Source organism: Ursus arctos, unplaced genomic scaffold, assembly GCF_023065955.2.
Source record: "Ursus arctos isolate Adak ecotype North America unplaced genomic scaffold, UrsArc2.0 scaffold_29, whole genome shotgun sequence".
Classification (NCBI taxonomy): Eukaryota; Metazoa; Chordata; class Mammalia; order Carnivora; family Ursidae; genus Ursus; species Ursus arctos.
The window spans coordinates 14,852,812-14,862,560 of NW_026622974.1; the positions used below are offsets into that span (position 1 = coordinate 14,852,812).

Sequence of the window (9,749 nt, forward strand, 5' to 3'; positions counted from 1 at the left end):
TCAGAGGACAGGGTGTGGTTGCTGGGTCATAAGCACCTTGAAGCATTTCTTGATGGTGATTCGGTGTCGAGGGTATTTGTCATCTGGGGAGAGCCCAGCAGGATGACCAAGGAGGTCTCTTGTCCCCTCGGGTCACCTTCTTCAGTGTATAGACCAGGTCTCCCTGCTGTTGCGATAATACTGCAGAAACGTGATCAAGCCGAAGCCAGATGTTGCAATTCTGTCTGCAGCTCCTTCTGACTCAAATTTTCTTTTTTCCCCCAAGTTTTTTTTTTCCCCATAATATTACTCAGTATGTAATCACCAAAAACTATTTGTAGGTACGTTTCTGCCAGTACTTAACAAATTATTTTTTCTATGCCTGGATATTATTTGTCTTTGTATCTTCCTATGTAATAATGAAATAAGATAAGTTGGACTTTAATTCAATATGCATAATATTAAATTGCCTAGCACACGTCAAACACCATCTTCCACATTATGGAGTGCAGAGCTTAAGGATTATGACATAACATTTGTGGAAACTATGTAAACACATAAGAGCAATGATAGAAGGCTAGAGACTATAACACAATGTATAAGTTTATATATTCATTTTATCAAGTTCTATGGTTCTTAAATGTAGTATTATAAAGAAATATCTAATTTTTTAAAAGATTTTATTTATTTATTTGACCGAGAGAGAGACAGCCAACGAGAGAGGGAACACAAGCAGGGGGAGTGGGAGAGGAAGAAGCAGGCCCCCAGCAGAGGAGCCTGATGTGGGGCTCGATCCCAGAACGCCGGGATCACGCCCTGAGCCGAAGGCAGATGCTTAACGATTGAGCCACCCAGGTGCCCCTAAAGGAATATCTATTAAATCATCTCCAAACTGTTATGTTTGTCACTTTTTAGATAATCTATATGGCTTATTACCAAGAACTTAGTGATCCTCCGTTGCTCCTTATTTATTACGTTTATTTGATCGGTTACAGTAGGTTTGAGGCTTGAAATAAAGTGTCACTGTGTTGAGGTAACAGTAAAAACAACGGTTCAGTGGGACTGCATGGTATTCAACTTTATCATTCAGCTGAATGCTGCTATATAAAAAGTCTTTATTTTTTTGGAGATGCCACCCTCCCAGGAGGCCTAGCTTGTGCCATAGAAAATAAGATTGAAAATGACCTTGGTAAATGGAAAAGTATTTAAAACCACAGAATGACATTCAGTTTTTAAAATTCTGAAAAATAGGCTGTACAAACATAAGCTAAAGAATGACCTGGATGCCTGGAGAGTCTATGAATCTGGACATTTATTTGTGGTTGCAAAGCTAAAGAATAATCAGAACCCAGTGCTAGAAAGACCAATAGAACAGGCGCACAGACGCTTACATACAGAGTGGAACGCAGAGGAGAGTGTATTGTCAGGAGGACTCTCCTTTTATACTAGGGTCAAGTTTGAATAAAAGATACACTTCATCACTTGGAATAACACTGCTTTATTCAAAGTAATGTTTCTGTTTGAATATACAGTCGGGAACGTAATTTTAATATGCCACTTTTTTTTTTTTAAGATGCCACATTTTGCTATGTGACAAAATTAGAGCAACATCAGGGAAATGAGATGCTTAAAGTCCGGGAGCCTTATGAGAAGGTTGATATTCAATATGAAATGTGGAAAACTCGTAGAGTGTGCATTGGAATTGGGGGATATTGACACATGAAGAATTATTCCATTGTATAAAACAGTGTTTTCCATGGCTCATCAGCAAAAACAAATAAATTTAGTGGTTCATCATTACATTTTTTAAAAATAGAATAGGGAAGAATAAAATGGGGAGTACCAGAGTGCTCACAAGTAGCAATAACAGGTATTTGATGTCACTTTAATTGTTCACAGCTGTGTAGGCGTTGGTCATGATAGAAGATATTTTTTAAATATATTGAGAGAATTTCAAACACACACAAAATTGGAAAAGCGGCCATATCCATACTCTTTCTACCTTACCATTTCATATTATGTTTGAAGCCTTTTTTGAAGTCACACCTGTGTTTTCACTATATATCACTAAAATTTAAGGATTATTTTCTAATTTAACTACAATACTGTTATCAATTATTCCTTAATATCATCAAAGACCTAAAAATGTGTTTGCGTCATTCATGGTCACCATCTCTGTTTCACTTAGAAGTGTGCCTGACATTACACATGGGGGATTGAGTAGATGCTATGTGTTGGAAATTTATGACATTATTTCTGAAGTAGTCTTGATGGGAATGTAAAGTAGCATTCTTTGGGCTGCTTTCGATGTAGAATCAAGTTTTTCCTCTTTCTGTAAGTAACAGAGAAGAAAAAAGTGGTATCCTTCTGGATTTTTCGTCCTTTCTTAAATGTGTATCTCTTGAACAATTGACTACTCACTGATAGCAACCTTATTCTAACATCACAGAGATCCTTATTTATAGATGTAATTCCTATGCATGTTGCATTAGATTCATTTATTATTCAGTCACTGAAATTAAATGTCCACTGTTTGCTTGATATCTGTGGTTGACTTGTATTCCCTTCCCTCCAGGAGCACAGTTTAGTGAGCCAGGAGTCACAAATAAACAGTATGGCGTGTGAGAAGCCACAGTGGAAATACCGAATGCCAGTAAAATAAAGTAGAGGATATATTCTGGACAGAGGGAAGTATATACAAAGAAAGCAACATATAAAAGGCTGGCATTTTCCTAAAACAATGAAGAGGTTTGTGGGGTTTGATCCTAGTGTTTATGAGGGTGCAAAGAAGGAGCAGTAAGTATAAGAAAAGAAAGTTTAGAGCTCGATTATATATCCTATGTGTCAAGCTAAAGTTTAGACTGCATTTTGGAAGCAGTGAGAAATCTTTGCTGTCTCTTAAGTATAGAGCAAACTTTATTATCATGGTTGTTATGATGATGGTGGTAATGATGACAATTTTGTAAAAAAAGTCCCAGGAAATGACTCTGAGAATTGGTGGGGAGGAAATGTGGAGACATGGGGTTCGACAAGGAGACCGTTGCAGTGAATCCAAGAAACTGTTGGTGGATGAGAAACTAATGCAGAGGCACTGGGAAGGGTGAATGAGAGGGGAAAAAACTGCTAAATAATTTGGAATTAGAATAAATACCTGATAACCAAATATATGATTTTTATTGGAAGAAAGGAATGAGTGTTGGATATTTCTGAGGTTTTTAGCTTGGAAGACTGCATGGTTTCCTTACCAGAGATAAGGCATACAGGAGGAGCTGGCTTGGTGTGTGTTGCCCTGCGGACATGAAGGGTGAGTCATTCACAATTGTATTATGTTTCAGATGCCTGCGAGATGCTCAGTCATAGGTAACCATTAATGGTGTGTATCTGGAGCTGTGCAAGGAAGAATGAGACAGGTGCGAAAGTAACCTGCATTGAACTGGATAATTACACTGGGTTAAGATTGTCCAGGGAGAGATAGAAAGAGATAAGAAAGGGAAAGAAGAGAGAGGAGAGAAGAGAAAATGAGTTTTATCCTTTTTTTTTTTTTTCAGAAAAAAACCGACCACAAAATAAATGTGTCTCCCCAGCTGAAAATGTTTATTTTGCTATTTATTGTATATTTTAAATAGTCAATGAGACTTTTTCTGAGATTTTTTCCTTGGAAACCTCTGATTTAAAGCCAAGATGTTGGATCTTTCTCTCTTTCTTTCTTTCTTTCTTTCTTTCTTTCTTTCTTTCTTTCTTCTTTTTTTTTTAAGATTTTTTTTTAAAGATTTTATTTATTTATTCGACAGAGATAGAGACAGCCAGCGAGAGAGGGAACACAAGCAGGGGGAGTGGGAGAGGAAGAAGCAGGCTCATAGCGGAGGAGCCTGATGTGGGGCTCGATCCCATAACGCCGGGATCACGCCCTGAGCCGAAGGCAGATGCTTAACCACTATGCCACCCAGGCGCCCCAAGATTTTATTTTTTTAAGTAATCATCACATCCAACGTGGGGCTCGAACTCACAACTCTGAAATCAAGAGTTGCACACTTTACCAACTCAGCCAATCAGGTGCCCCACTGAGGGATGCCGGCCAGTTTTCTTAAATACTTCTTCCACATTCATGATGTGGATAAAAATATGTATAATACATACCAAAATTTCTCAAGGTGGTAGCAACCACAAAACTGCCTTAGGCTAAAAGTCACAAAGAAAGAAGCTTTCGATAACTCTTAAAGTGTTTTATCTATTGAGCTCTTCCTCATCCAGATGGCCTTTCATGATGGAAACATAAACTCAAAGGTGAAGCATTTTCACAAAGGATCTCTTTGTCCTCACATTATTTGCCAAGTAGTTACCATATTTCAAAATATGACCGGACAGGGGCCAAGTAACCACAGCACAATTGTAAAGAAAGATCTAAAACCTAGAGCTAGAACTACGATAATTTCCAATGAGGCATGGGGAGAATTTGAGTACTTGAGTTGGAAGGATGAAAGGAAGGAAAAACTTAGAATGTTGGAAATAGAACAAGGGACCACAACAGATAGTCCAAAACAGAATCCAACATTTGGAAGCACATGAGGCCCCAAAGGTAGGTAAGTGGAGCATATAACCTGCTAGTTTATCTGAGAGTAGCGGGCATCGGCAGTTAGAGCAGGTCCACAGGGACCTGCTCCTGAAGGGTTTCTAGCACATATTCTAGTTCATCTGGGGGTTTGTCAGAGCAACTAAGTTCCTCTGAGACTGGAAATCTTTGGTTATCCAGGCAGAAATCTGGACTCAGAGAACAAAGCAGGGATACAGTGACTAGAGCTGAGAAATTAGAGTTTTGGGGAGTGAATGTGAGTGTTTGAATTCTGTACTTTATTCTTTTCACCTTCTCTAATAAGGAAGCACCGGATACCCCAGCAGTCAGTCCTCATCACACTCAGGGTTTTGCTGAAAAGTGGTGCTACAGCTTAGATCTAGGAATCTGTTGGATGCTTCCTGCAGTACTTCTTTTCCTCTCCACCCCTCTTTCCTGCCCACCCCCATCTTTCATCCTCATATAAGCACACACGGTGTTTTTGCATGCCAGTGAAAAGTGGCCTATTCAGTGACTTCCTTTCTGACTAATCTTACGAATCAATCCAGCCTCTCAGAGGAGCTAATGAGGTTGGTGGTCAGAAGCACATGCTTGGCTGGACATTCTATCCTCTGTGGGAAGGGGTGGAAATATGAGGAGAAGAGCATTAATATTTTACTCTTTTCTAGAAATAGGGACTTGATCTGATAACTAGGCAAAGTAGAACCAGTCCATGGGGTGAGTCAGATTGGCAATGTGTCATGACGCCAAACCTCAAATCGTTATTCTAGAGTTTACTTGAATATCCCTGACCATGATCAAGATCCGTCTTACACACCAAATGAGGTCTAGCTTGAGCTTGTTACACGGAGAAAGCAGAGCAGGTATGGCACTGTGTAAATTGTTCTCTAACTCAGTAAAGAAGCAAAATAGCTAGGCAGGACCTGAAAGGATCTGGAAAAGTCACCCATGACAAACATGCGACTTAAGTTGATGATTTCTTGTGTTTGGTCCTAGACTTCTTGGCACAGGTATCAAATTTCTCCTTTTTGTGAGGAAGTGAATTAGACCAGAGGTCCTCAAACTTTAGTGTGCATCTAAATCTCTTAGAGAGCTCATGAAAATACAGATTTCTGGATCTTACCCCTACAGTTTCTGAGTCACTAGTTCTGGGTTGGGGCCTAAAAATTGGTATCTCAGCCTCCCCAGGTGATGTGCGTGCTGCTAGTTTAGAGATCACCTTTGAAAGCCACCAAATGCTACATTTCTTGGTGCTTCTAAGAAAATTCCTAAGCCTTAATAATTTCAGGAAAGATGACACAGCCAAAATTCAATGTTGAAATCACAATGTTTAAATATAATATATTCTACCAAAATAAGATACTAAAACTTGTTTCTTTAGGAATGATTTACCTCCTTCATTATCTCCTACAAAACCACACACACACACACACACACACACACGCATGCACTTCCTAAGATCAATATTTAATAAATGACATTATATTAGAGAGAAATCATACTTCCTCCATCTTCAACCTTGAATAGTTTCCCACTAAAAGGCTTCACGCTTCAACTTGTGCAAAGGTAGTTAATTTATCCACCCAATCCAAATTTGTAGATTTGCTTACTCAGCTGTGAGAAATATGTGTTATCTGAAGCGAAGAGGGATCATATGTACACCAGTTTGCCTTATTGGGACAAATGTTATTTGCTTCTGGGCTAATGTATTTTTTTTTAATAAATGATATTTGAAAATGGATTGGAAATTATATACTCTATATCAATTATAGATCATCAAAATATAATTTAATTTGCCATCTGAGAATGGAATCTCTCTCTGTCTCTCTCTCTCTCTTCTTTTTTTCCTAAACGTTTTGCTGTATTCATGACAAGGGAGCTCATTTGCTGTTGCTCCAGAGTTCTAAGGTTGCAGTCATTTCAAGCTGGCTAACACGTAGCACAAAAGACATTATTAAATACCCTGGACATCGAATGTGAATTCTGAACTTTTTTTAGATACTCCTAAAATCAACAATAATTTTAATACACTTGAATAAAAGCTACTAAGGTACTCCTCACAAAAAATTTCATTTTCAGCAATAATAGTAAAATTAACCATTTTAGCCAATGAAACTAGCCCACCCCTCACTTCTTGAATCAGTGTCATATATTCACAGTGAAGGCATATTGAGTAACTGTGTTGATACCCTTATCAGACTTAACACACTAGAATTAGATTTAAAAAAATACTGTTGGTTTATATATTCTGTTCAGATTGAATAACTAATGAACTATAAGATGTACTTGAATACATCATCCTATTTAAAGCTAGCTAAAAAATTAAAATAAAAATGGACAGATCATCAAGATTGGTGATTCTGTGCTTTGTTAAGTATGGAGAGAAAATACCAAGGACTCGGGGGCTTGGGACAGTTAGTTCTCTTTATATAAAGCATTCTGAATGGACAAATAACAGCTTATTAAAATCCAGTTAATAAATTCAGGCTTTATCAACATTAACTATCCACTCAAAAATGTCTGGCCCAGAGGTCAAGAGATCCATAATAGGGACAGCTGTAGAATAGATCAACACTAATTACAATATTATTAGTATTTATTGGCATTTATTGAGTGCCAATAATGTGCGGAGTATTTTAAATGCATTATTTCAATTGATTCTCACAGAAATATTATTGGCTAAGCTCTGCTAACATCCCCATGTATCCAACAAGGAAACTGAACACTTACAGGATTTTCTTAATGATCTCAAAGTACAAAGAGCTGGTAAATGGTAGAATCAGAATTTGAACTGAGACAATTAACTTTCAAAGCCTATTAAAGAAAAAATATTATGTTTTAGAATTGACTCATCTTTCACTGGATTGACTATGGTTCCAAACACATGGCATGACCGCTACTGTCTTAACCACGAAGTCTGTTCAGATCAGATTTATGATCACAAATTAGAATAAACAATCACATTTATCTACCCACCTCAGCAAAGCTAACTTGAGGCACTTAGAATACAAAACATTAAGGCTCCTAAAGCAGTTTTCTGCATATACTAAGTGTTTAGTAAGTATTAGAGACAGGGAGAAAAGGGGAACATGCTTGGATGCGGTGACTGTACCTGGAACGAGGATCATACTGGAAACTAGGCTCAGGTTGGGCACTCCAATGCTTTCAATATGACATCTTGTGTCTTCCTTACCTTGCGGATGGCATACTCTTTTCAGGTGTAATCCTCTAACTTCCCTCTGAAGTTCCCCTTTCCCTTCTCTACTTTCTCCCAAAAAATAAATTCTCCTCTCCACTTCATATTTATCTAATCTTTCTCTTTGCAAAAGATCAAAGCAAACCAGACATTAAAAGTGGACAGGTATTTATTAATTTAACACAAGAAACTGTGTGGTGCATAATTGTTTCCCTCTGCCTACCAAACAAAAGCACCCATCTTTCCTTATCATGACAATGTCCACAATTAAATGTTTCATCCAATTGAAGTCAATGATTTTTCATTAATCCCCTATAGCAGGAGATGAAAATACCTTTTTAAGATTCAGTACCTGCCCTCAAAAAGTTTACAGTATATAGGACCTAGCCGAATGACTCAAGGAAATAAATAGCAATAATAAGAAATGAAACTGCAGCACGAGGCATGCAGACACAATCCTTAGAGGACTGGGGGAAAGGAAGAAACATAACCAGGCAAAGATTCACATCATTTATTTACTCCATGAAGTAGCTTAAATTTGAAGCAAGTTTTGTCCAGAAAATGAGACAAAGACATTAAAAGTAAGAAGAAGATTTAGGGATATCTCATTTGCTTTAGTTTTTCTCATTTTAAAACTTTAAGAGCAGTTGCAGATTTATGACAAAGTTGAGTGGAGAGTACAGAGTACAGGAAAGTACGGAGATTTATCATATACTCCCCCCCCCCCCCATGCCTGTCCTCCCCTATTGGCAATAGCACTGATCAGGAAGGTGCATTTCTTACCAGGGCTCAATCTACAGTGACACGTCACAGTCACCCACAGTCCATAGCTTACCTGAGGGTTCACTGTCGGTGTCTTGCACTCTGTGGATTTGGACAAAAATATAATGCTGTATACCAATCATTGTAATAGCAGATGGAGTATTTCACTGCCTTAAATATCCTCTGTGCCCTGCCGATTCATCTGTACTCCTCCACCCCACCCTCTACAAACACAGATCTTCTTACTGTTTGTATAGTTTCACCTTTCCCAAAATGCTGTGTAGTTGGGATCATACAGTATGTAGCATTTTCAGACTGGTTTCTTTCACTTAATAATAAGCATTTAAGTTTCCTCTGTCTTTTTTAAAAAGATTTTATTTATTTATTTGAGAGAGAGAGAGGGATTGAGAGAGCCCGAGCAGGGGGGAGAAGGAGAAGCAGGCTTTCCGCTGAGTTGGGAGCCTGACGTAGGGCCTGACATGGAGACCCATCCCAGGATCCTGGGATCGTGACCTGAGCCAGAGGCAGATGCTTAACCGACTGAGCCACCCAGGCACCCCTCCTCTATATCTTTTAATGGCTTGATAGCTCATTTCTTTTTAGTGCTAAATAGTACTCCATTGTCTGGATGTACCACAATTTATTTATTCATTCACCTACTGGAGGACATCTTGGTTGCCTCCAAATTTTGGTGATTGTGAATGAAGCTGCTGTAAACATTCATGTGCAAATTTTTTTTATGAACATAAGTTTTTAGCTCCTTTTGGTAAATACCAAGAAGTGCATAGGGCAGGTTGTATGGAAAGAATGTGTTGAGTTTTGTAAGAAAGTGCCAAAGTGTCCTCCAGCTAACTGCACCATTTTGCACTTTGTCCAACAATGAATGAGAGCTCCCGTTGCCCTACATCTTCCCCTGTATTTGGTTTATCAGCGTTCTAGATTCTGGCCATTCTGATAGGAGTGTAGTGGTATCTCATTGCTGTTTTTATTTGCTTATCAATTTATTGATCTTTTCAAAAACTCAGCTTTTGCTTTGGTCGATTTTCTCTATCGATTTCTTATTTTCTGTATTGATTTTCCCATTGATTTCTGCTCTAATTCTTACTATTTCCTGTCTTCTATTTACTTAGACTTAATTCGTTCTTCCTTTTCTAGTTTTCTAAGGTGAAAAACTAGATGATTGATTTTGAATCTTTCTTCTTTTCTAATCTATGCATTTCAATGCTATAACCTTCCCTCTAA

General features: G+C 38.1%; 1 pseudogene; it reads right to left on the reverse strand.

Annotated features, from left to right (window-relative positions):
* Positions 1 to 8,650, reverse strand: LOC113261358 (H/ACA ribonucleoprotein complex subunit 3-like; annotated as a pseudogene).
* Between the last annotated feature and the right edge of the window lie 1,099 nt (positions 8,651 to 9,749).